The sequence below is a fragment of the Tupaia chinensis genome, unplaced genomic scaffold (genome assembly GCF_000334495.1).
Source record: "Tupaia chinensis unplaced genomic scaffold, TupChi_1.0 Scaffold000688_1, whole genome shotgun sequence".
In the NCBI taxonomy this organism is placed as follows: domain Eukaryota; kingdom Metazoa; phylum Chordata; class Mammalia; order Scandentia; family Tupaiidae; genus Tupaia; species Tupaia belangeri.
The window spans coordinates 5619769-5642709 of record NW_006160211.1 but is presented as its reverse complement, the minus strand read 5'-3'; the positions used below and the strand labels follow the sequence as shown (position 1 = coordinate 5642709).

The 22941-nt window shown below is 42.8% G+C and overlaps 1 protein-coding gene and 1 pseudogene across 7 annotated transcripts in view; one reads left to right on the top strand and one right to left on the bottom strand.

Moving 5' to 3' along the window:
* The window catches only part of SAMD4A (sterile alpha motif domain containing 4A), a 259702-nt gene that overhangs the window by 114996 nt on the left and 121765 nt on the right, over window positions 1–22941 (bottom strand). The window contains exon 1 of one of the 7 annotated variants that reach the window (XM_006160564.3): window positions 2347–2649. The exons of the other annotated variants lie outside the window; for them this stretch is intronic. The gene's annotated coding sequence lies outside the window, so the exon portion shown is untranslated. Of the gene's footprint in view, window positions 1–2346; window positions 2650–22941 lie in introns of those variants that run through there. 7 annotated transcript variants of the gene reach the window in all.
* On the top strand, window positions 17424–19369 carry LOC102502751 (protein disulfide-isomerase A6-like; annotated as a pseudogene).

Below are 22941 nucleotides of genomic sequence, written 5' to 3'. Positions count from 1 at the left end.
AGACTGGCAAGAGTGCCTCTCTGGAAACGTCTAAACTTTTTGCAGGAGGCAGTGAGGGGCCACCAGGGACTCTGACCACTTGCCCGCCCTCCTGTGTCTTTACTCCCAGTCTAGGGAGCATGGCCCCTCATGAGGAAAAAGACAAAGCTAATCTCAAGCCACACTGGTCCCATGCTGGGGGTGACAGCAGAGGTCTACCATTTTATTTTAACCCAGCTTTATTCCACCACCTTTGGAGATGGGTGCTTATTAGCCCATCAGATGTTTATCTTCAGTTCCTGTCAACATATATGGCCTGATGTGAGAGCCTGTCCTCTTTAGTGAGGGGCATGATGTCTCACACAGCTAGAAAGAAAACTTGGCAATCCTAGAAATGTCTGTAATATAAAGAATATGGGGATAATCAAACCAGAGTGGTAGAGATACTGTGAAGCCTCCATTTCTAGAACCAATAGGCAGCCCAAGGAGTGCAACCCATTTTCAGAAGCATCCCAGAATCCCCAACAGATCTCAGCCAGCATCCAATGCATTATTTAGCCGAAAAATACAGCTTATTTCATGATGACTATACCAGCGGAGACTTAACCTGTGGCGGTTTCAATGTTCAAAGAGATCATTGCTATCTGTCATGACATACCCTGTGTACATCCAGCCCTCTCCCTCCTGCTCACATCATCATCTAAGATACAGTCTAGGAACCCACGTTCCTCCCCAAATCCTGTTTACCTCACTGCCTTCTCTCTACCACAGTGGAGCTCAATGACTTACACACTCGGTGACACTCTGCAACCAGACCAATGGCTCCTCAGGGTAAGGACAGTGCCTGCTGCAGTGCGTCTCCTACTCCTGTGCCTAGGTCAATGCTGATCACACAGGTTTGCTAGACCAGAATTGATAAAAGACACACACAATTTATAGTATGACTGATGACACAGGTGACCTGCTTCTCTCGGCTTTCTCTGTCTGATTAGGGTGCTGAGTATCAACAGCTGAACCCTTCAGGGCAGAGCAGGATGGTGAGGGGATGCTGAGGCCCCAGCAGAAAGGAGCACTGGCCTCTTCATGGATGGGCACTCCAGTCTCTTCATGCCAGTTCCCTTCCCTTGGCCTTCCCGAGGCCACATGCCCAATATCCTCCTGCATGGCGAAGGGGTCCTGCTCTGCAAAGCCCCCTGCTCTTGCCTCAATGTACATGTGAGCATGCAGGTGAGGTGGCCAGGTCGCCTGGAGACTCAGCTCCCAAGAGTTCTTTGTAAATTCCTAAGTTGTGCTTGGTTGTCGTGGAGGCACCTTTCTGAGGTGTTCACTTCTAAGAACTGTAGGAGGATCAAGTGCTTTAAGGAAATTAGGGAAAATGAAAGGAAAGGAAGGCCAAGTGAATCAGAGCCTCACGGACTTGACTTCACTGTGTGGGCTTGAATCCCAGATCTACCGAGTTGGTGGTGGGAACCTGGGCAACACACTTAATCACTCTGAACTTTGGTTTCCTCATCTGGAAAATGGGATCCCTCATAAAATTGTAGTATTTAATTATTATTTAATCTTTGTGTGAAAAAAAAAAATAGCCTCATCTGGCCCCTTGTGAGTGCTCTGGAATTGTCAGACATCACCATCATCTACAAAACCTGGCTACTCCACGGGGCTTTCTTCTGGGAGGGTGGGGGATCTGTAGGCACTGATTCACAAAATGTGGAGAAGGGCACACCTGGGGCCTTGTTAGATGTGCAGAGTGGGGGCACCCTCCCTAGATCTCCCAAGCCAGAAACTCCTGTGTTTAACAAGGTCTCCGGGAAACTCAGATCAAGGCGTAGGGTAGAGAACCACTGGTAGAAAGAACTAAGAGAACCGTGGTCTCCCATTTCCAGCTTTTGGTAACGCCGATGTGAACCCAGGTGTAAAAAATGATTTCTTACCAGGAGGAGGGCTAGGAGGAATCAATTCAAAGAATGGCAAGGACCTATTTTTAAAAGGAAGTTGTTAGATGAATAAAAATAACCAACAATTAGCAAGCAAATTGTTATAATATTTCTAGGACAGGGCTGATATCTCAGATTTTCTATTTATAGTACCTAGCCAGTTAAAATGGGTGATCGCTCCTTCAGAAGAGAGACAGGGAAGCCGCAATACGGACCATTTTGGTTTTAAGAGTACCATAAGAACAACGAAGTCTGGCCAGGCTTGGGGTATCTTATGAATAAAATGAAGATGAGAATTTCAGCTTCAAAGCATCTTTCCCACAGACTCACACCCTCACAAACTGCCACGCTGTGGTCCCCTTCAGGGCTGCTCTAAGGAGGAGGGGTTGAGATGGCCCTGCAGAGAGGTGGGAGAGGCCGGAAACTATACCTCTAAGCAGTCGCTCCAGGGAGCCGAGTGGTGAAGTTTCAACTCACTGATGTGACGGTGAACTACAAGACATGCAGCAACAGGAGCAAAATTCTCTCGATTCAAAGACCATAATATTTTGCTGGGCTTGGTGGGGAGGGCACAGGCGCTGTACAGGTTGTGTGGAGCTGAGCACATTACAGTTGAACCAGATGTTACGTGAAAAACGTGTGAGTTGCTGGAAGTATCACATAAGGGATTGCTCCATCTCCTCCCTCTCCACTTTGTCCTCCTCCTTTTCTCCCCTCCTCTGGTGTCCACTGGGCACAGCTCATTATTACTGAGTGTCGGGAGGGTATTGTGATGTCAGAGGTGTCACCCACAGAGGGCCATGCCTGGGAAGGCATGAGCAGTCTAGCCCTGCTCAGGGACATGTGGCCCTGAAATGAGCTCCCTCCATGTACCTGCTCACACCTTACACCTCTCCTGAAGCCCTTGTCCTTCTTCCACAAAGCCAATGTAACACTTAGGGCAAGACGAGTCCACGGAGAAATCTGCCCACTATGCAGTAATACCCTGGTGCCACCGTGAACAGTGCAAGAGCTCCCTGACCCCTTGTCCAGGGGCCTCGGCTGCCTTTTATAGAAAGTTTCCACACACCTTCCATTCCTAACCGATCACAAGCATCGCCGGCCCACATGCGTCGGCAGCACCAGCAGACCATGTCACCGACTTAGTAACTCGCCCCATTTAGGACCATGAGCACAGCTTGTTTGCACCGGAAATGAAGTAACTGAATTTTAGATATTCTTTTATGGCATGTTGTTGTTTGTTTGTTTTTAATTTCAAACCTACCTCCTAATCGGGACTATAGACATCAAGACTGCCAACTGTGATGCTTTAAGAAAAATCAGCAGTTTACCACACATGACCCTTCCTGGTCCTCCTGAAGAGGCCAAGAATGTCCAAAGTCTGCAGTTTGGGAATAGGAAGAATACTTCAAATTGCCCTGGTGGGGCAGGATCAATCTTGTTTTCATTTAGTCAGTACCATGGAAGATAAAAAAAAAAAAAAATAGAATTTATCACTTGGTTATGTGTGAGTGTAATTTTAAAAGTTATCTGAACATCTTGACCATGGGGGTCTAAAACGGCTAGAGTCTTTGGCAAAGGAAGCCAGCCCTTTGGGATAAGATATGAAGGTAAAGGGCAGGTATGTAACCTGTAGCACATGACCTGCCCCACTAATCACAGAACAGATTCCAGTACCTGAAATAAAGCCCCAGAAAGCACACAGCTTGGAAGAACTAGCTCATTTATAAAACAACTGATGGGCTAGAATAGGGAGCAATTACAAGCCGATAAGTTGACTTAGTTTCTCAGCAATGTACGTTTCAGCCACGTAGTAAATAAAATAAAACTTCATTGTAAAAGAGCCCCAACTGCCCCCCATGTGATCCGCCTTCGCTGCCTCCTCATGTGACTGGCCTCCCAATTTAGCGCGTAACCAACTCCCAATGACCTGTAATAACACTATTCCCAAATTAGAGCTCTCAATTTGACTTGGCTTGGGTCCTTCCCTCAAAGCAAAATAAAGCATCCGTTTTCTTTTTTTCACATTCATAATACTCTCCTTTTTGAATTGCCAACTCAAACCCTGCTTCAGTCAGATTGAGCCCTTCCCCTATTTTTTTTTTTTTTTCTGGTTAGCCAAAGAGCCTGATGGAAAAACACCAAGAGACAAAAACAAAAACAAAATCAGACAAAAATTCCAAGTAAGTGACATTCAGCTGGAAAAGCTATGATTCACATGCAAATAAAAATCTCCCTGAATTCGCTGTTATATGACGCAAGCCTCTGGCTTCGACATAAAAAGGACAGAATGAAATCACCCACAATTAAACCCGCTCGGGAATACTGGAATTCTCTGGCAAGGCCTCCCTGACTAATGATAAGAAACCCCCCCCCCCACCGCAAACAGTGACTAATGATAAGAACCCCCCCCCCCCAACTGTAACAGAGTGAAGCTAATTGTGTGGGAGCCCAGGGTATCCTCACCTCGGCTGACGTTCACCCTTGAACTCCCCAGTGCAGCAATCTCACCCCTGACCTGGACTTGGCATCACCTGCATGGAGAATAGGGCTCAGATAGCTGTCCTGGGGGCAGCCCCTTTTCCTGGGTAGACATGAGAGTATTGTGCTGAGGAAACTGTAATGACCACTCTCCCCGCAGGAGGCTAGAGTGCAAGAAAGCTCCCTGTGGACTCTGGAAAGATCTCTCCCAGACAATATGGAACCTTTGTATGAGCTTCACAGCAGCATTGGCCACTGAGCTCAAGTCAGACCAGAGATAGTTTAGCAAGTCATGCCTCCTGACTGGCAGATAATGTGCCACCTCACCTCCCTCTTCTCTTCCTCTGGAAACTGGAGTTGATCTGATAGCACTTTGTTTTTTTCCACATGTTGCCCATAGGATGCACACCCTATCTGCCTGAGAATCACAGGATTCTGGAGATGGAAGGGGCCTCGGAAGCTTCGAGGTCTTCCCTGTACGTGTGAGCATCCTTACCACCAGATACCTCCTGATGGCACAGACTAGACTACTCCCAGCCATGAGGGTTAAGGGAGGCTGAGATGATAGAAGCCATGGTCAACTCTACCCATTAAATTAAGATCAATTTTTCTGAAGCCACAAAGAATAAATCTAGAATCAAATATCAGTAAACCAGCATTCACAGGTGGGTTATCTGCATTAGCTAAAAGGGAGGAACAACCCAAATGTCCATTGACAGATAAATGGATAAACTAAGGGATATACATACAATGGAATATCATTCAGCCTTCACAAGGGAATTCTGCCACATGCTACAACATGGATGAACCTCAAAGACTTTATACTAAGTGAGTTAAGTCAGACACAAAAGGATGAATACAGTTATTCATGGCTTAACAATGGGAATACGTTCTGCAAAGTGCATCGTTAGGCAATTTCATCGTGTGGACGTCACAGCGTATTTCCACCTAGATGGTATCCGCCCTTCCATGCCTAGGCTAGATAATACAGCCTATTACAATCTATGGGACCACCGCATACATGACCCATCGTTGACTGAAATATGAGTGCATGACTCTGCCAACCAATTCAACTTGGATGAGGTTCCTAGACTTAGTCAAATTCACAGACAGAAAATAGACTGGGGCTGGGGAAAGGAAAATGAGAAGTTAATGAGTGCAGAGTTTGTGTTTGAGATGCTGAAAAATTTTAGAAATGATAGTGGCGACAGACACACAACTCTATGAATGGAATGAATGCCATAGAAGTACTTATAAATGGTTAAAATGGTAAGTTTTATGTATATCTAACCACAAAAAAAAATACAGAAAAATAAATCCCTTTCACAAGACAGCCCCCTACCTTTAAATCTTTTATAGGCTTAAAAAAAAATAGGTTTTTTTAGATAGTATTTAGATGATATGACCCCTAGGCCCTGAGACATCCTGGCCACCCTTCTCTGGATGCACGTCACATCTCCTTTAAACCTTGGTACCTGGACTACTGTGCTCAGCTGCCTTCTCTCCAGGGTCCCCCCTGGAGGCACCCCAAGTCAACAGCTTCAAAGAGCAGGCCTACTGACTACCTGGCCATGGCTACTTGGGCAAAGGTCCAGGTCTAGAAGGAGAGAGCACGTGAACCCATCCCCTAGCACTCCTGCCAATGCCCCCCTAGCCCAGCTTCCCAGACAGCTGTGGGCAGCTGCAGCAGAGAAGTGAAACCAGGAACAGCAATACGGGGAGGGGGCAGCACCTCAGCTGTGTGTATTTGGGCCTTTTAAGAGAGTTCCCCTGTTTCTTATAGGTATTTGGCAAATGGAAACAGGGTAGCCACTTGGGATCACCTCTTATCAGCAACCCAGCACAAGTGCACAGCCATGAACCTTCCTGGTGCTCAGGGCGGGAGCTATGTGTTGTGGCCATCTGCCCACCCCAGGTTAAGCCGGCCCCAGTGAGCAGGGTGCTGTGCTGACACCCTCAGTCCATCTGGAAAAGGTTTGCAAGTTTGAGGCAGAAAGTTCTCTTTTGCATTTTAAAGTATGTTGAAACTGAGAATCCTGGTGTTGGTCTTGTTCCACAAGTGAGTAATCCATTTCCTGAAAATAACTGCTCGTTCTTAGGAAGGGGATCGAGGAGATCCTGGGGTGCCATCTAAAGTGTCACTAACTTGGTAAATATTTACTGGCATACAGAGGAAGCTTTTTGAGGAATGTTGGTTAATTGGCTAAATAAATTAGTGACCCCTAAGGTGGCACTCTAAAAAAAAAAAAAAAAAAAAAAAAATTTCTCCCTAATAGCTGAGTAATTTATGCATGGGATGGCACAAGAGGGGCTGTTAGATAACTACATATAAATGAAAATCAGGCCTGACTTTAAAATCATTCTCCTTTTTCTTCCCCCCACCCCCGCTTTTGTAAAGCGTGTTTATTTCTTGGGAGAGAGAGACACAGAGACAGGTATCCTGGACAGTCTCTCTCCACGCTACAACCCTCTACAAGCCTTGCAGCAGCCAGGATCATGCGCCGCTGTGAGCACACCAGGCATGCTCAGGCTGACCCAGAATCCAAACCCTGGGCCTTCCCATGGGCCCCAATACCACAATGTCCTCCCACCTACAACCACCACAGCTGGGCCCTTCCTCCTTTTCTTGACTCCTGATTTTCTATTATTATCTGAGCCAATAAAGGGTTGACTTTTGAAAATTATTTTTTTTAAAGAGACCTTTTTGCTATTGGGTGCATGCGCTCACCAGAGAAACAGAAAGACAGAAATCGCACCCCAGAGGGGATGGCCACACCATAATCCCTTTTCCTCCGTTCTCCTCTTGGGATCTTGGGCATGCCCTTAAATATATGCCCGGCATGAGTTTCAAGCCACTGGGTTCAGGACTCAAACTGCAGTCAACTATGTGGGAGTCCAGCGACATAACCATTACTCCATCTGCTGCTCTCGAAAATTCTCTTTTTAATGTGAATATTTTACCTGGATTTAAAACTCCCTTTTCTGTGAGTCTTTTGGCTTCAGGGACCCCATATAGATGATCTTACATGTCCCTCACTCACTAAAAACTGTGCCTACCTGATATACCTGGGGACATGTCTCCTGCATAAAACAATTTGGATTTCAGTCGATGGGCTTGAAAATCCCTTTGCCTTGAAAAATAACAAGTTGGTTTCTACATGACTTAATGCTTTCAAAAAGACTCCTGTGCTATCTTCTCCTTCATAAAATAGGAAATCCACAGGTAGGAATAGACATTTTCTGATTAAAAATATGGAGCTAGACAAGTATTTTCAGAACTCTATGAGGAAGAGGATGAGTCTACATGTTGGTGTAGAAATAAATCAAGCTAAACAGTGATTTTTAATGAAGAGCCATAGAAAGTTATGAATTTGACAGAGAAAGGTCATTCCGGGTCCCCAGTCTCATGCTTCCTTAATCTCGCTTGCATATAGTTCTGTTAGTAAAGAATTTGGGAAACACGTGTGACTCTGTTGGGTTTCAGGTGTCACCACCATCCGTCAGGGTCTTCTGAGACAGCCATGGGGGTTTTCATGATTTTTGTTAAACCTGGCGTGGTCCTGTGCTTTGGGTCTGGTTCTACCTCACCACTTTAGCCTGTGTTTTCAGCCAGCTCTCCAAGGGTTTTTCTGGCATCAGATGCCAACTATATGCTATCCATCCCCTTCAGGTGTACCCTGGAGAGGAGATGTCTCTAACTCCCTTAGCGTTCTGCAGACTTGCAGATGATGGAGCCAGAGCCTGTGAGGGCCAGAGCACCAGGGCACCTTTCTGTCCCTTGAGGACTGAGGACCAGGCAGGGCACTCACAGCAGCACTGCATGGCAGCTAGCAATGGAAGAAAACAATACGCTGGCTGTGGAAAACACAGGGTTGGCTATCCAGGTTGGTTACCCTTCAGCACTGGAGGCAGTGTTTGTCCTCGCTCATTCATTTCCTTTCTTTCCAGCAGGCCTATTACATACAAGGCAACATTGCTTAAGCGTAAGTCACTGAATGCCTGAAAAAACAGGGCTGGCCTATGTTGTTAGTCGAATAGGAATTTGGTCTCAAATTATTTCCTTTTATGCTTTAATTTGGTACATGTTTATCCTCCATTACACTATCTTTTCTATTTATTTTTTTAAAGAATGTAGCCACAGTCGGAGTTCAGATGCAGAGCAGAACATCTTGGAGGTTTGCTTATGGGCTCAGAAACTTCCTTTTTAAATACTTTTTGAAACAAACTGGAGTGGGCATAAGTAAATGCTTAAAAGACAGCCAGTGATGAACAAGATCTATCAACAGGATTACGAGGAACTGGAAAATTTTAGAGATTAATGAAATGAGCTTTCAGTGGTGTGTGCAAGGAGGGTGTTGGTTGACAGCTTGGGACACAGTGGTGTGTTCTCACAGGGTTCTCATTGGTATCGATACTCAACAGTTCAGGGAAACACCTTCTATTTTCTGTAACTCCCTCCTACACAGGCACGACTTGGGAAGACACAGAGGCGATAGAGTGAACAGAATGAAATAGCAGAGACGGGGGGACCAACATGGAATTGAACAAGCCCTGGCTTCTTCTGCTAATAGATTTTTTTTAAAACTAATGATTACAATATGTGAACTGACATGAAAAAGGGAGGGAGGGAGAGAGGGAAAAGAGAGAGAAGCAGAGGGAGGTAAATGCCTTCTACAGGGCTTGCTCACACCAGGATCCTGGGCACACACAGGCCTACTGGGCCACGGATTTGAACTGTGGTCCACTTGGGGCTTACAGCTTTGTATCTGATATGTTACCAACTGTGCCCCAGAGTCTGGGCCTCTGCTGCTTTCTGATTGGAGGGAGCAAGTATAGCTCATAGATGTTCCTCTGTAATTCATACCTTAAAATTCTCTCATGCACGCAGCAGACACCCCATGGCCCAGAACATTAATGACGATATTGTGTGATAAAAATAGGGCTTCTTCACCCAGAGATTCTTGAATCGCACATCCCTCTAATGGAACACCTACCTCAAGTATATCTGCATCATGTTTATCCCTATGCTCTAAGGCCAGCCCCATAATCATGTAGTGTATGATTTAATAACAGTTACTTTATGGTCTCTCTTTAATAGCAATATAACTCCTCTTAAAGCAGGATATTGCATCATCATAAATCTTACCACCCTTGGGGACAGCAGCCTATCACAGCTTACTTCTACTGCTTATTTTTTGGAAGATTACCAATTCTTCCTTTGTTTAAATGTTAAGAATCTCCACTAAAATGGTCTCCTGCCTATTTTTCTTTTGGGTCTTCATTAAGAACTAACCAAACTAGGGACCAGTAGATGGCATAATGGTTATGTCGCTGGACTCCCACGTAGTCAACTGCAGTTTGAATCCCAGATCTGGCAGCTTAAAAATCATGCTGGGCACATGTGCATGCCCAAAATCCTGAGAGGAGAATGGAGGAGAAGGGACTGCAGTGTGGACATCTCCTTTGGGGAGTAATTTCTAGCTTCCCATCTCTCTGTCTCTCTGGCGAGTGCATACACCCTATGGCAAAAATCTCTCTTTAAAAAATAGAAAGGAAAAAAAAAAAAGAACAAAACTAAAAACCTTTCCAAAAAGGGCACCTTACCAGCGCCCCCCCAAACATCATGATTGGTAGACCCACAGAATTACATTTACCTACTCAACCTCAGATGTAGTGTCTTATTCGTATTTATCATCTGTGGAGTAATTTTCCCCCAAGTTTGTAAAATCTCTTTGCAACCATTACGATATCTCATTTTCACAACAAGCAGGAGAGGCAGGTGGTGAGGAAACTGAGGCTCGTGGTGGTGTGGTGAAGTGACGTGCAACTTCACTGTCTCACTGCTGAGGCTAAGCTGAGGCTTCCTGGAAGGAAGGTCTGCACAGTACAGCCTGACAGCTTCGCCTATGTTTTCTTGGTTCTTCTTACAAAGGAATCTAAACCTGATGGATACTGGAAATTTAATAATGGTTTAAGAGCAAATCCCAGCATGTCTCCAAAGCAATACAGAATCAAATTCTGAAAGCAAATAAGTCGTTGCTTTCTTCTTCTCTCTCTGGCTCCACTGGCAGGGTGTGAGTAAGTTGGGTGTGTCGGGCGAGGGGAGAAGAGGCTCCAGAACATACCATTATGATTATCTAACAATAACAACACTCTTCCTGGCAATGTCCTCCGAAAAGATTAAAAGCATGAGGTTTCTTTTACTCTACATGGCAACAAGCTTCTGAAGTAGAAAAATAAAAATATAAATTGTTTCATTAGCTATTGGTGATACTGGTTACTTCAAGTTTTCTGAAAACTATAAAGTGTCCGGATCTTGTTGCAACTAACAGTCACTTTTCAATTTTCCAGGAAAGGATAGTTAACAAGTAAGGCTAAATTTAGTTAATTTTTCTTTAAGATAGCTATATCAAAAAGTAATCAAATCCCCAAGAAGTTCTAACACCCTCACTATAACCCTAAACATTATTTCTGCTCACAGTCTAGAGACACAGAATCTAAGTCTCCCAATGTCAGGCCTGAAAAGTACAGCACATTAGCAAGAAGCAACTCCACTGCAGATGCATTGAAAGTGAGTGGTTGTTACTAAGGCCCAGCTTGCCATGAACTGTCTTAATAATTTTTATTGTATTTTGTGAGAAGTAACTTTTCATTTTTCAAACAGAAGATCTGGCCTTTGTATTAAAACCAACACTGTTTCTTTTCCCTGTGCAGTTCTTTTTTTGTCTGTTTTTTGAGAGGAACTTTGCTATAGGGCACAAGAGTTCACCAGAGAGACTGAAAGCGAGGAAGCACTCCGCAGTGGGGATGGCCACACCACAATTCCTTCTTCATTCTCGCCTTGGGATTTGGGGCATGCACACACATGTACCCAGTGTGAGTTTCAAGCTGCCGGGTCCAGGACTTGAACCAAGGTTGACTACATGGAAGTCCAGCACTCTATCACTATGCTACCTGCTGGTACCCACTGTATAGTTCTTAATCTAAAACTACAAGATGCTTAGGAAGAGATTTCCATAATAGAAAAATATACAGTGATCTCAGACAAGCCTGTGAGATTTCCCAGCAGACGCTGTAAGGGAATGGAAGGTCGCAGAGGATTAGGTATAAGCCAATAAGTGCCTGATCTTGGGCTATTGTCCCAGTGGAACTTTAAACACACACACCTGTTCTATAATCACTGTGTTTCCAACTCAAAGTCACCGTCTCATCATGGCCTACCTTAGGTCAGACAGAATACTCACATCAAATCTTTAAGACTCTCTAACAGAAGTATTGCTCTGTGCATTTTGAGATGGAGGTGATAAGGCCAAGGTGATGAGATGGTTACTGTGCAGAAATCAGCAATGCAACATGGGCCAGTTCAGAGAACTCACCTAAGACAGGACCTCAGGGACATAGCCCTAGGCGCTAAGTCTGTGGCTGTTATCTCTCGTGCCTCAGTTTCCTCAAATGAAAAAACATACATAATCCTCTTCCATCACCAGCCACTTCCAAAGGATGATGTGGAAAACAATGGCTGGTGCATCTAAATCCTTGGCATGGGGTAACATAGGCATTTACTCTGAATGTCCTTGTCTAAAGGTCATTATTCCTGAAGCCTCCATGCCCACACAGGGCTCAGAGTGTCCAGTGAAATTTAGTTGTTGCCTGGCATCTGCATCATCTGGAGAGAGAAGTACGTAAATGTTCTTGGTTGCAGATTGGTATTTTTAGCGCTTTTAGAAAAGATTAGTCTTTTTCATAGAATTCATTCCTCATAATATTAGCACGTGTGTTTTAAGAGCATGTAGCAGAGAGCTATTGTTAGAGAAGACAGATCAGAAAAAAGCAACTGAGTTAGAAAGGATATTGCTCACTCTCTTCATTTCCAATTAGCTCCATAATATTCCTGGTCCAATGGACTATAGACATATGAGAATCACCAAAAACCAACTTTAAATATTTGACCTTATGCCAGTCTCCAAGAATGATGAATCCAGCTTACTAAGGGTTTCCCAAAGGTCTACACAAATTTGTCATACACAAAATTCACATTCAAGTTAATAAAGTAAGGGTTAGAACTATCTTATCTTCCTGGTTTTCCCCCACTTCTTCCTGCTCTTTCTTGTATATTTACTATTTAAAAATCTTAAATAAGATTTAAGAGAAATGAAGGGAAATTATATTTTGAAAAAGTTTGGGAACAAGCTTGAGTCAAGAAGAAGGTAACAGGGAACCAGCAGTTAGCGTAATGGCTATGTCGCTGGACTCCCACGTAGTCGACCGCAGTTCGTGTCCCAGACCCGGTGGCTTAAAACTCACGCCGGGCGCGTGTGCGTGCGTGCCCAAGATCCCGAGAGGAGAATGGAGGAGAAGGGATTGCGGCGTGACCATCCCCCCTGGGGGGTGATTTCTCGCTTTCTGTCTCTATGTCTCTCTCTGTCTGTCTGGCGAGCGCACGTGCCCTACAGTGAAAATCTCTCCAAAAAAAAAAAAAAAAGAAGAAGGTAACACAAAAGACTGGTATTATCCAGGGTTTCATGGTCCATGCTTTCTTAGATGACTGACTATCCATCCATCGATCCATCACCTCCTTCTCTCTCTTCCTCCCTCCATCTATCCATCCATCCATCCATCCATCCATCCATTCATCCCACACCCCCACACATAATGACAGTGATTGCCCAAAATATGGCATCCTGGCATTTTAGAAAACAGTAGAAACAGGAAGGTTATTCTCACCTTCCCCTCCCTTCTCTCCTGAAGCAGGTCACGAAACTTTTATTCCAAACGTACCTTTCCTTTACCTGGAGGAAAGAAACATCCTTTTCCTCAAAGACATAGAGACACCAAGAATGACCTGAGCAAACAGGCCTTGCTAAGATCCCCCTACTTATGACCACTAGATCACGTCCTTTTATCCTCCAATCATATTTCTGTATTAACACCCTACCAAACCTAAGCATAAAACTACCCAAGTAGCCTTGTTTCTTGTGGTAGCATCTGAAGGCTCTCATGTCATGTAAAACTTATATTTCAATAAATGTGTATGCTTTTCTTTCATTTAAATTTGTCTTTTGCTACTGGAGACTCTGCTACAAACCTAGTAATGAGAAAGGAAGATATTTATTTTCCACTATGATAGACAGAGAATTGGCTACAAGACATTAGAGAGTATTTAAAAAGCATTCAGATACTAGTGTTAACCCCCAGAGACTAATTCAGTAGACAAAAATGTCCTTTTAACCAAAGAGTTCCAACATATGAGAGAATTTCCTTCTTTCACCAAAGCCAAATATTTTACTGTGCTTTATAAGACTAATTAAAACAATATTGTGGTATTCAAGTATGCGTGGGTTATGGAGAAGAACAATCCGCCCCACAAAAATCTTCATTCCATCAAGCAGACACCGAAGCTATGGTGAGAGTTATGCAGGAACCTCAGGGACTTTTGCTTTGTTTCATTAATATTCACATATCCCCTTGGTAAGAACTCAAGCTTGAAACTATGATTTCCATTACAAAGCCTCTAAAATGCCAGGAATGAGTCATGGCATTGTGCGGCCTGGGCAGTGTGCTGATTTTCTCCATTAACCAGGCGTACATACTGACAACTTCCAGGAGAAAAGTTGAATGAGTCAGTTTCGGGAATAAACCACATTAAAATACTATGTGTGGAGGAGTTAGGGTTATAGGGATTGGTTTTCTGGTTGTTATTGTTTTGTACTCTTTAAATAGAAACATTCATAAAATCCATTTCTCTGAACATAGCAAAAAAAAAAAAGGAAAAAAGAAAAGACAACCCCCCAAACTACCCCCTCAAAGACAACAAACAAACAAAACTCCCACAGATCCACCCAATTATAAGGATTCTAATGCCACGACCACAATAGTTACCCAAATACTAGGATATATACGTAGTGTAACTGCTGGGATTGATAATAGCTCTTCAAGGGTACTTTGACAAATCCCTTAACACACAGACTACTATCTCTGGGCCAATGTCATACCTTTTCTGTTTTGCCTTCCTTGATTTCTTTCTTTGACCGTCTTCCACTAGCTGGCTTCCATAGAGAAATGGAAAGTCAGTAGATGACAAGTTAGACAACAAAATGAGGGGAACACGTGGCTAGAAATCAGGCCGAGCAAGTACAATGTTGACTGTAAACATGCATCTCTGGCTTCAGGGGGAAGCAAAATGCATAATGCAAAGCTCTAGACTTCCTTGAATCCTGTCATGTTCCCTGTGGCCATTCTAATTCTGGAAATCGGGATTCAAATATCTTTAGTCTTACAGTTTCTTGATAAATGTTTGCTACATTGAAGAGAGGAAAGCTCAGGACATTCTCATCCTGGACCATCTATTAAAATAAAGACGTTAACATATTTGTGGAAGCCTTCTCTCACCTCCAAATCTAACATTTTCAAAGACTCACCACATGACAGGGCACAAAACAAGCCTTTACAAATTTTAAGGCACAGAAACTATTAATATATCCAGCATCTTCTCCAACCATGATGGAATTATACTTGAAAGTAACTTCAGAAAAAAATCTTAAAAATACACAAACATATGGACACTAAACAACCTACTCCTTAATGACTTTGCAACCACTGAAGAAATTAATACTGAAATCAAAAGATTCATTGAAACCAATGATAATGAGTACATGAGTTTCCATAACCTATGGGTCACAGCGAAAGCAGTCAAAAAAGAGAGGTTCATAGCAATTAGCGTGCATGAGAAAAAGATGGAAAGGTGGGAAATAGACAACACACCTCAAGGAACTGGAAAAACAACAAAAATTCCCTAAAAATGCCAAGAGAAGAGAAATAATAAAGATGCAAGCAGAATAAATGAAATAGAGAATAAATGAACTATACAAAAAATAAATGGAACCCAAAAAAGCTGGTTCTTTGAGCAGATAAACAAAATTGACACACCATTAGCCACTCTAATTAAGAAGAAGGGAGAAGGGAACCAGATAAATCAAATTAGCAATGAAAGAGGCAATATTACAACAGACAAAATGGAAATACAAAAGATCATTAGAGAATACTATGAGCAACTATACGCCAACAAACAAAAAAAACATGGATGAGATGGACAAATTCCTGGATACATGTAACCTACGAAGATTAAATCAGGAAGACATGGAAAGCCCGAATAGACCTATAACAAGCAATGAGATTGAATTCATAATAACCTCCCAACAAAGAAAAGCCCAGGTCCCAATGGCTTCACTTCTGAATTCTACAAAACTTTTAAAGAAGAGCTAAACCCCATTCTACTAAAAATATTTCTAAAGATCCAAAAGGAAGGAACCCTCCCAAATTCATTTTAGGAAGTCTCCACTCCATCACCCTCATTCCCCAAACAGACAGACATGTCCAAAAAAAAAATAAAAAAGAAGACCACAGACCAATATCTCTGATGAATATAGATACAAAGAGATTTAACAAAATATTTTTTTCAACAACACATTAAAAAGATTATATAGTACAACCAGACAGGCTTTATTCCAGGGATGCAAAGTGGTTCAACATAAGGAAAACCATAATGTAATACAATATATTAACAGAAAGAAAGATAAAACCCATGTGATCATATCCATTGATGCAGGAAAAGCTTTTGATAAAATACAACCATCCAGTTATGATTAAGACTCTCAGGAAAACTGGCATAGAAGGGGCATTTCTCAAAACAATAAAAGCCATATATGAAAAATGCATAGCTAACATCATATTGAATGTGGAAAAGCTTTTCCACTAAAGCCTATAATGAGACAAGGCTTCCTGCTTTCTCCATTCCTTTTCAATATATTGGGTCGCTGGGAACGTCATGATGCATTTTTGCACAGGAAAACATAGAAAAATGTGTCATGACTCTCCCGATGACCTACTAGTACTGAAAGTCCTAGCCATTGCAATCAGAAAAGAGAATAAAATAAAAGACATTTGAATAGGGAAGAAGAGTGAAATTATCTCTATTTGTAGATGATATAATTATATACATAGAAAACCCAAAAGAATACACACACACACACACACACACACACACACACACACAATCCTGAAAGCGATGAATGAATACAGCAAAGTAGCAGGATATGAAATCAATATACAAAAATCTATAGGATTTCTACACACCAACAAAGACAAAAAAAAAAAAAAGTGACCAGACTGAGATAGAATTGAAAAAGTTATCCCATTTACAATAGCCAGAAAATGTATAAGATACCTAGGAATAAACCTAAACAAAGTAGTCAACAGATCTCTATAAGGAAAACTGGGAAAAACTAAACAAAAAAAATCGAAAATGATACAAAATTGGAAGAATATGATGAAAATGTCAATTTCCCCCAAATTAATCTACAAATTTAAGACAACCCCAATCAAATTACCAGAGATATTTTCCACAGATTTAGAAACAATCACAGAATTTGTTTAGAATCATAAAAGACCCAATATTGCCAAAGCAATACTGCCCAAGAAGAGTGGAGTAGAAGGCATCTCACCCCCAACCCTCAAATATATTACAAGAGTCAGCAGGTGACATAGTGGTCACATTGTTGTACTCCCACATGGCTGACCACAATTTGAGTCACTGACCCAGTGACTTGAAATTCAGTGTGCATGTGTGCCTAAGATCCTAGGAGAATGAATTGCAGTGTGGCCATGTCCCCTGGGAACTTTTCACTTTTTCTCTCACTGTTTCTGGCTCTTTCTCTCAATCCAGTGGGTGCACATGCCCTATGGTAAAAGCCTCTAAAAAAAACTATATATATATATATATATATATACACACACACACAGATATATATATACACACACATAATTATATATTATATATACACATACATTTATACACATATATACATATATATACATGTTATATATAATATATATAAATATATATATAATTGTGTGTATACATACACACACATATATTACAAAGCTGTGGTAATCAAAACAGCATGGCATTGACACAAAAACAGTGAGGTGGCTACTGCAGTGGGCACTACAAGGGGTTTGGCACTGGGCATGGCTCGTCTGGTGCTCCCACCAGTGAGCTGCACCTTTTTCCTAGCAGTGAGTGGTCTGCATTCGTCCAGCGACAACGTGATCGAGTTAACTCCGTCCAATTTCAACCAAGAAGTCATTCAGAGTGATCGTTTGTGGCTTGTAGAACTCTATGCTCCACGGTGTGGTCCTTGCCAAAGGCTAACAGCAGAATGGAAGAACGCAGCAACTGCCTAGAAGGATGCTGTGAAAGTCGGCACAGCAGGTGCAGATAAAAATCAGTCCCTGGGGAGATCAGCAGTTAGCAATGGCTATGTCGCTGGACTCCCACATAGTTCACCTGGACTCCCACATAGTTGACCGTGGTTCGAGTCCCAGACCCGGTGCCTTAAACTCACGCCAGGCGCATGTGCTTGTGTGCCCAAGATCCCGAGAGGAGAATGGAGGAGAAGGGATTGCAGCGTGGCCATCCTCCCTGGGGGGCGATTTCTTGCTTTCAGTCTCTGTCTCTCTCTGTCTTTCTGGCGAGCGCACGTGCCCTATAGCAAAAACCTCTCCAAAAAAAAAAAAAAAAAATTAGTCCCTGGGAGGTCAGTATGGCATCCAGGGGTTTCCAACCATCAAGATTTTTGGAACCAACGAAAACAGACCAGAAGATTACCAGGGTGGCCGCACCAGTGAGGCCATTGTGGACGCTGCCCTCGGTGCCCTGCACCAGCTCGCAAAGGATGGCCTGCCTGGCAGGAAGGGGCAGCGGCTACAGTTCTGGGAAACAGGGCAGGAGCGAGAGTTCGAGTACGAAAGCCGTGTCTGAGTCTTCAGCTCCGATAAGGATGTCCTTGATGGTAGAGTTTCACTCTCCTTGGTGCGGACACTGCAGAAACCTGGAGCCAGAATGGGCCTCCACGGCACTGAGGAGAAAGCGCAGACGCAGGGGAAAGTGAAGCTGGCTGCTGGGGACGCCACGTCAACCAGGGGCTGGCCAGCCGACCTGGGACCAGGGGATTTCCTACAATCAAGGTATTTCAGAAAGGCGAGTCTCCCGTGGACGACGATGGTGGACAAGATCCGACATGGTGGTTCGGGCCCCGATTTGTTTTCCGACAACGCCCATCCCCCTGCGGAGCTGCAGGAGATCACCCCCGAGGACATCCCCAGGAGGACGTGTGAGGAGCACCCCGCATCCTCGATGGGGGCAGCAGGCAGAGATTCTTACCTGGAAGTTCTTCTGAAGTTGGCAGGCAAATACAAAAAGAAAATGTGAGGGTGGCTGTGGCCGCAAACTGGAGCCCAGAGTGAGCTGGAGAGCGCGCTGGGCATCGGAGGGTTCGGATACCCCACCATGGCAGCCGTCAATGCACGCAAGACGAAGTCCGCCCTTCTGAAAGCGTCTTTCGGTGAACAGGACATTAAGGAGTTTCTCAGGGAGCTGTCCTTTGGGCGTGGCTCTACAGCACCTGTGGGAGGCGGAGCATTCCCTGCCATCTTCGTGAGAGAGCCCAGGAACAGCAGGGACAGCAAGCTTCCTGTGGAGGATGACATGGACCTCAACGACGTGGAGCTGGACGACTTGGGGAAGGACGACTTGTGAGCTGCAGCAAGGCTTCGCGCGCTTTTCTCTTGGGAGCAAGCGGGTTTCTCAGCAGTAAAGGAGCCTCCTTTACAGTCAGGTGACACTACCAGTGGCCTTTACCCAGGACGTGGCTGTTGATGGGTCATCTGAAAACACCCTAACGGTGAACTGTTGCCTCTCAAGAAAACATGGGAAAATGCTATGAATTGTTGTAACCAGTGAATTGGATTGCCACATAACATTTGGAAGAAAGCTGGGTGGTTAACCTTTCTCCTCTGACTGCTGCTTGAATGTTCTTGGACGCTGTATCTTAAACAGGTTTTTAATGTGATCCCTTTATTTGAATATGAAAAGCTTTTTCCATTAAAGAATAAAAATATTTTGGACAATGCCAAAAAAATTATATATACATAATATATATACACATAATTATATATTATATATATACATTTATACACATGTTATATATACATAAAATTATATATCATATATATCTATAAATATATATAAAAATATATAATTGTGTGTGTATACACACACACATATTTTACAAAGCTGTGGTAATCAAAACAGCACTGCATTGACACAAAAACAGGTATGTAGACCAATGGAACAGAATGAGACTCCAGAAATAAATCTCAGAGCACATGGCCAACTGATTTTTGACAAAGGCCACCAGACCATTCAGTGGGAAAAGAAAAATCTCCATAGAAAATGGTGCTGGGAAAACTAGATCTCCATCTGCAGAAAGAGGAAACTGAACCCCTCTCTCTCACTGTTAACAAAAGTCAACTCAAAATGGAGCAAAGATGTAAACCTAAGACCTCAAACTATAAAACTACTGGTGGACAACACAGGGGTAACTCTTGGAGACATCAGAGTAGTCAAAGACTTCTTAAGGCAATAATACAAAAAGTAGATAAGTGGGATTACATCAAGTTAAAAAGCTTCATTAACCAATAATTAGAGTGAATTGACAACCCTCAGAATGGGAGGATATATTTGCAAACTACACCTAAGATAAGGGACTGATAACCAGAATATACAGAGAACTCAAGCAGCTTACCTGGAAAAAAAAAAGATCAATCCAATTAAATGATGGGCAAATGAGCTGAACAGACAACTAAGACATATGAACAGCCAAAAGGCATATGGAAAAAAAAATGCTCAACGTCCCTTGTCATAAAGGAGATGCAAATTAAAACCATAATGAGATACCACCTAACCCAGTCATAATAGCTAAGATTAAAAAAAAAAAAAAAGAATGGTAAATGCTGGTGAGGTGTTGTAGTAAGTGTTATGGTAAAAAGAGAACTCTTCCCACACTGTCGGTGGGAATGTAAATTAGTACAGCCACTGTGGAGAACAATATAAAGGTTCCTCAAAGACCTATAAATAGAGCTACCATATGATCAAGCAATTCCACTCCTATCTACCCAAAGGATAGGAATACACTCAGTCGGAAAAACATTTGCCCATCCACGTTTATAGCAGCATCGTTCACAATTGCTAAGACATGGAACTAACCCAAAAGTCCACGAATAGATGAATGAATTTAAAAAGTATAGCACATATAGACTATGGAATACTACTCAGCCATAAAAAACGAGACCCTGTCATTTGATAGAAAGTGGATGAATGTGAAGATTTGCTGCTAAGTGAAGCAAGCCAGACTATAAAAGAGAGGCATTGTATGTCCCCACTCAATATATAAGGAATGTCTGCACTCTACAGCAGAACCTGAAAGATTAGAAGATATAAAAAGCATGGAGAGCAACTGTAGATACTAGAGACAGTGTGGAAGTGGGGTGGAGGGAGGGAAGGAATCAAAGGGGAAAAGAAAGAAGCAAAACATTTAAGGGACACAAAAATGGAGAATTGTCTGTTGATGATAATGTGTATGATAATATCTTTGACTGAACTAATATACAGTATATTCATACTGGGAAAATCCATTTTGTATGCTGTAATGATACACAGTGATTGAATATATAGAAAAAGAAAAACAAACACATTTGTGGAAGCCTAGAAATTTCCTGACAAGATGGAAATATCAAAAAATATTGAAAAGCACTAAATGGTTAATACCTTCTTATTAACAGAACTTCTGATCTCATCTGAAGTTTGAAACCAGAACCATAAGATGATCTGAAAACTAAGCAAAGGGCCAGCCAGTGGTGTGGTGGTAAAGGCAGCAAGATCCCACATGGCAGTTTGAGTCCTAGAACCTGTGGCTTGAAGGGCATGCTGGGCACATGTGAGAATCCTGAGAGGAGAATGGAGGCCATGGCCATCCCCTTTGGGGGATGCTTTCTCAATTTCAATCTCTTTCCAGCAGTTGCCTGTACCTTCTAGCAAATTAAAATTTAAAAACAAAAAGAAAATGAAGCATAATCATAAAAGGTAGAGAAATCAGACTATATCAAAGGAACTTTTAAAGTCTGAAAGAGAAGTTAATTAATGAAGGTCATTTCCAGGAGCCAGCCTACCTCTTTTCTAATATGAAGCTGGTGTGGGATTCAGTGGCCCCTCTGTCCAGGATCACACTCAGTTGTTCTACATCTTTCCTAGTATTGAGCTATGGGCTTGCTTTCTTTTTTTGGATTTGGCCACCAATGTGTAGGCACGAGTCAGCACACACAGATGAATAGATTAACCGAGCTAATTTAAGGGAGCCCTCCCATGGACAGATTCTTTTTTAGCCTTCTATATTTAGGTTAAGGTTTGTGCCTGTGTGAGACACACTGAAGAACTGAGTTTTCAAACCTTACATGTGAGGGCTCTCTACCACGAGCTCTGCTTAACAGACTACTCACTTGTTCACCAGAGCTCTGACATCCCCATAGTCAGAGTATTAAAACAGGCCAATTAAGATGACCTCATTTATACTGCACAGTGACTCTAGCCTCACTTTCATAACTGCAGTGAACACACACTCTCCAGGCTGGCGAATATCCCTATCAGACGAAACTTGATAAAAATTAATTTGATATGACAACTCTATTGAATTGCTACCAAAAGCAATCATTTTGATTAAATCAGAGCTCCTAAATCTTACATTTAGTAACAAACGAAAAACCTGGAAGCTCTCCAGCACTGAAACACGGATTCCCATGTTCTTACACTATTGCTTAGTCAGACCTAAGGCATGGCCTAGGAATGAGTGGAAAGTTTTGCAAACATTTAGGGGATTCTCTGCCCTCTTTCAGAATCTCTCCCTACCCCACTTCCATGAGTATCATTTGTGATGCGGCTACAGGACACGCTAAGGAATCCATGAAAGAGTCAAAGGATTTTCTTCTCACGTTTTTGACATCTGAAGGAATTTGCAGAAAGGTAGACTCCATCTGCATCCTCCTGCTGGTACAGACTAGATACCCGTATGGTAGAAACCAAAAAACCAAGCCAGAATCTCTCGTCAGAAGGGCCTGTAAGAACAGAATCAATCATCCATTGCCTACTCTTTGTTTCACAGGTTCTTGGGCATGCTGAAGGGTCAAGTTTTAAACAAGCCACTTTTGCATTCTTGCTTTTCAAGAGAACCTCATGTAGAAATTTATATGCAAAAAGCAACTTAAAGGAGCAACGCAACTCCTGCCCCACTCTTCCTAAAAATGGAATAAACTTACTTGGCAGCATCTTTGCTGCCACTGAATATCTTTACTTCTTAAATGAGACAAACCTCTCGCCAAGCTTCTTGCCGACTCTGCAGGGACCTACACCTCCTTTGCATAAACTCTTCTTCCCATGGAAAAGAACGAGAATGCCACACTTTAAATATTTTGGCATGTCTTGCTGGATTCAGGCGGGATGCTAAAATGGATTTAGGTCCCAGAAGGGAAGAGTGAATGAATTTTCACCACTTCTCCCACTTAATTACATGTGCCCCAACCATGCCTTTTTATGACTCAAAGAGGGTAGACTACACACTCAGAGGCATCTGATGCTTCAGAAAGTAGGAAAGAG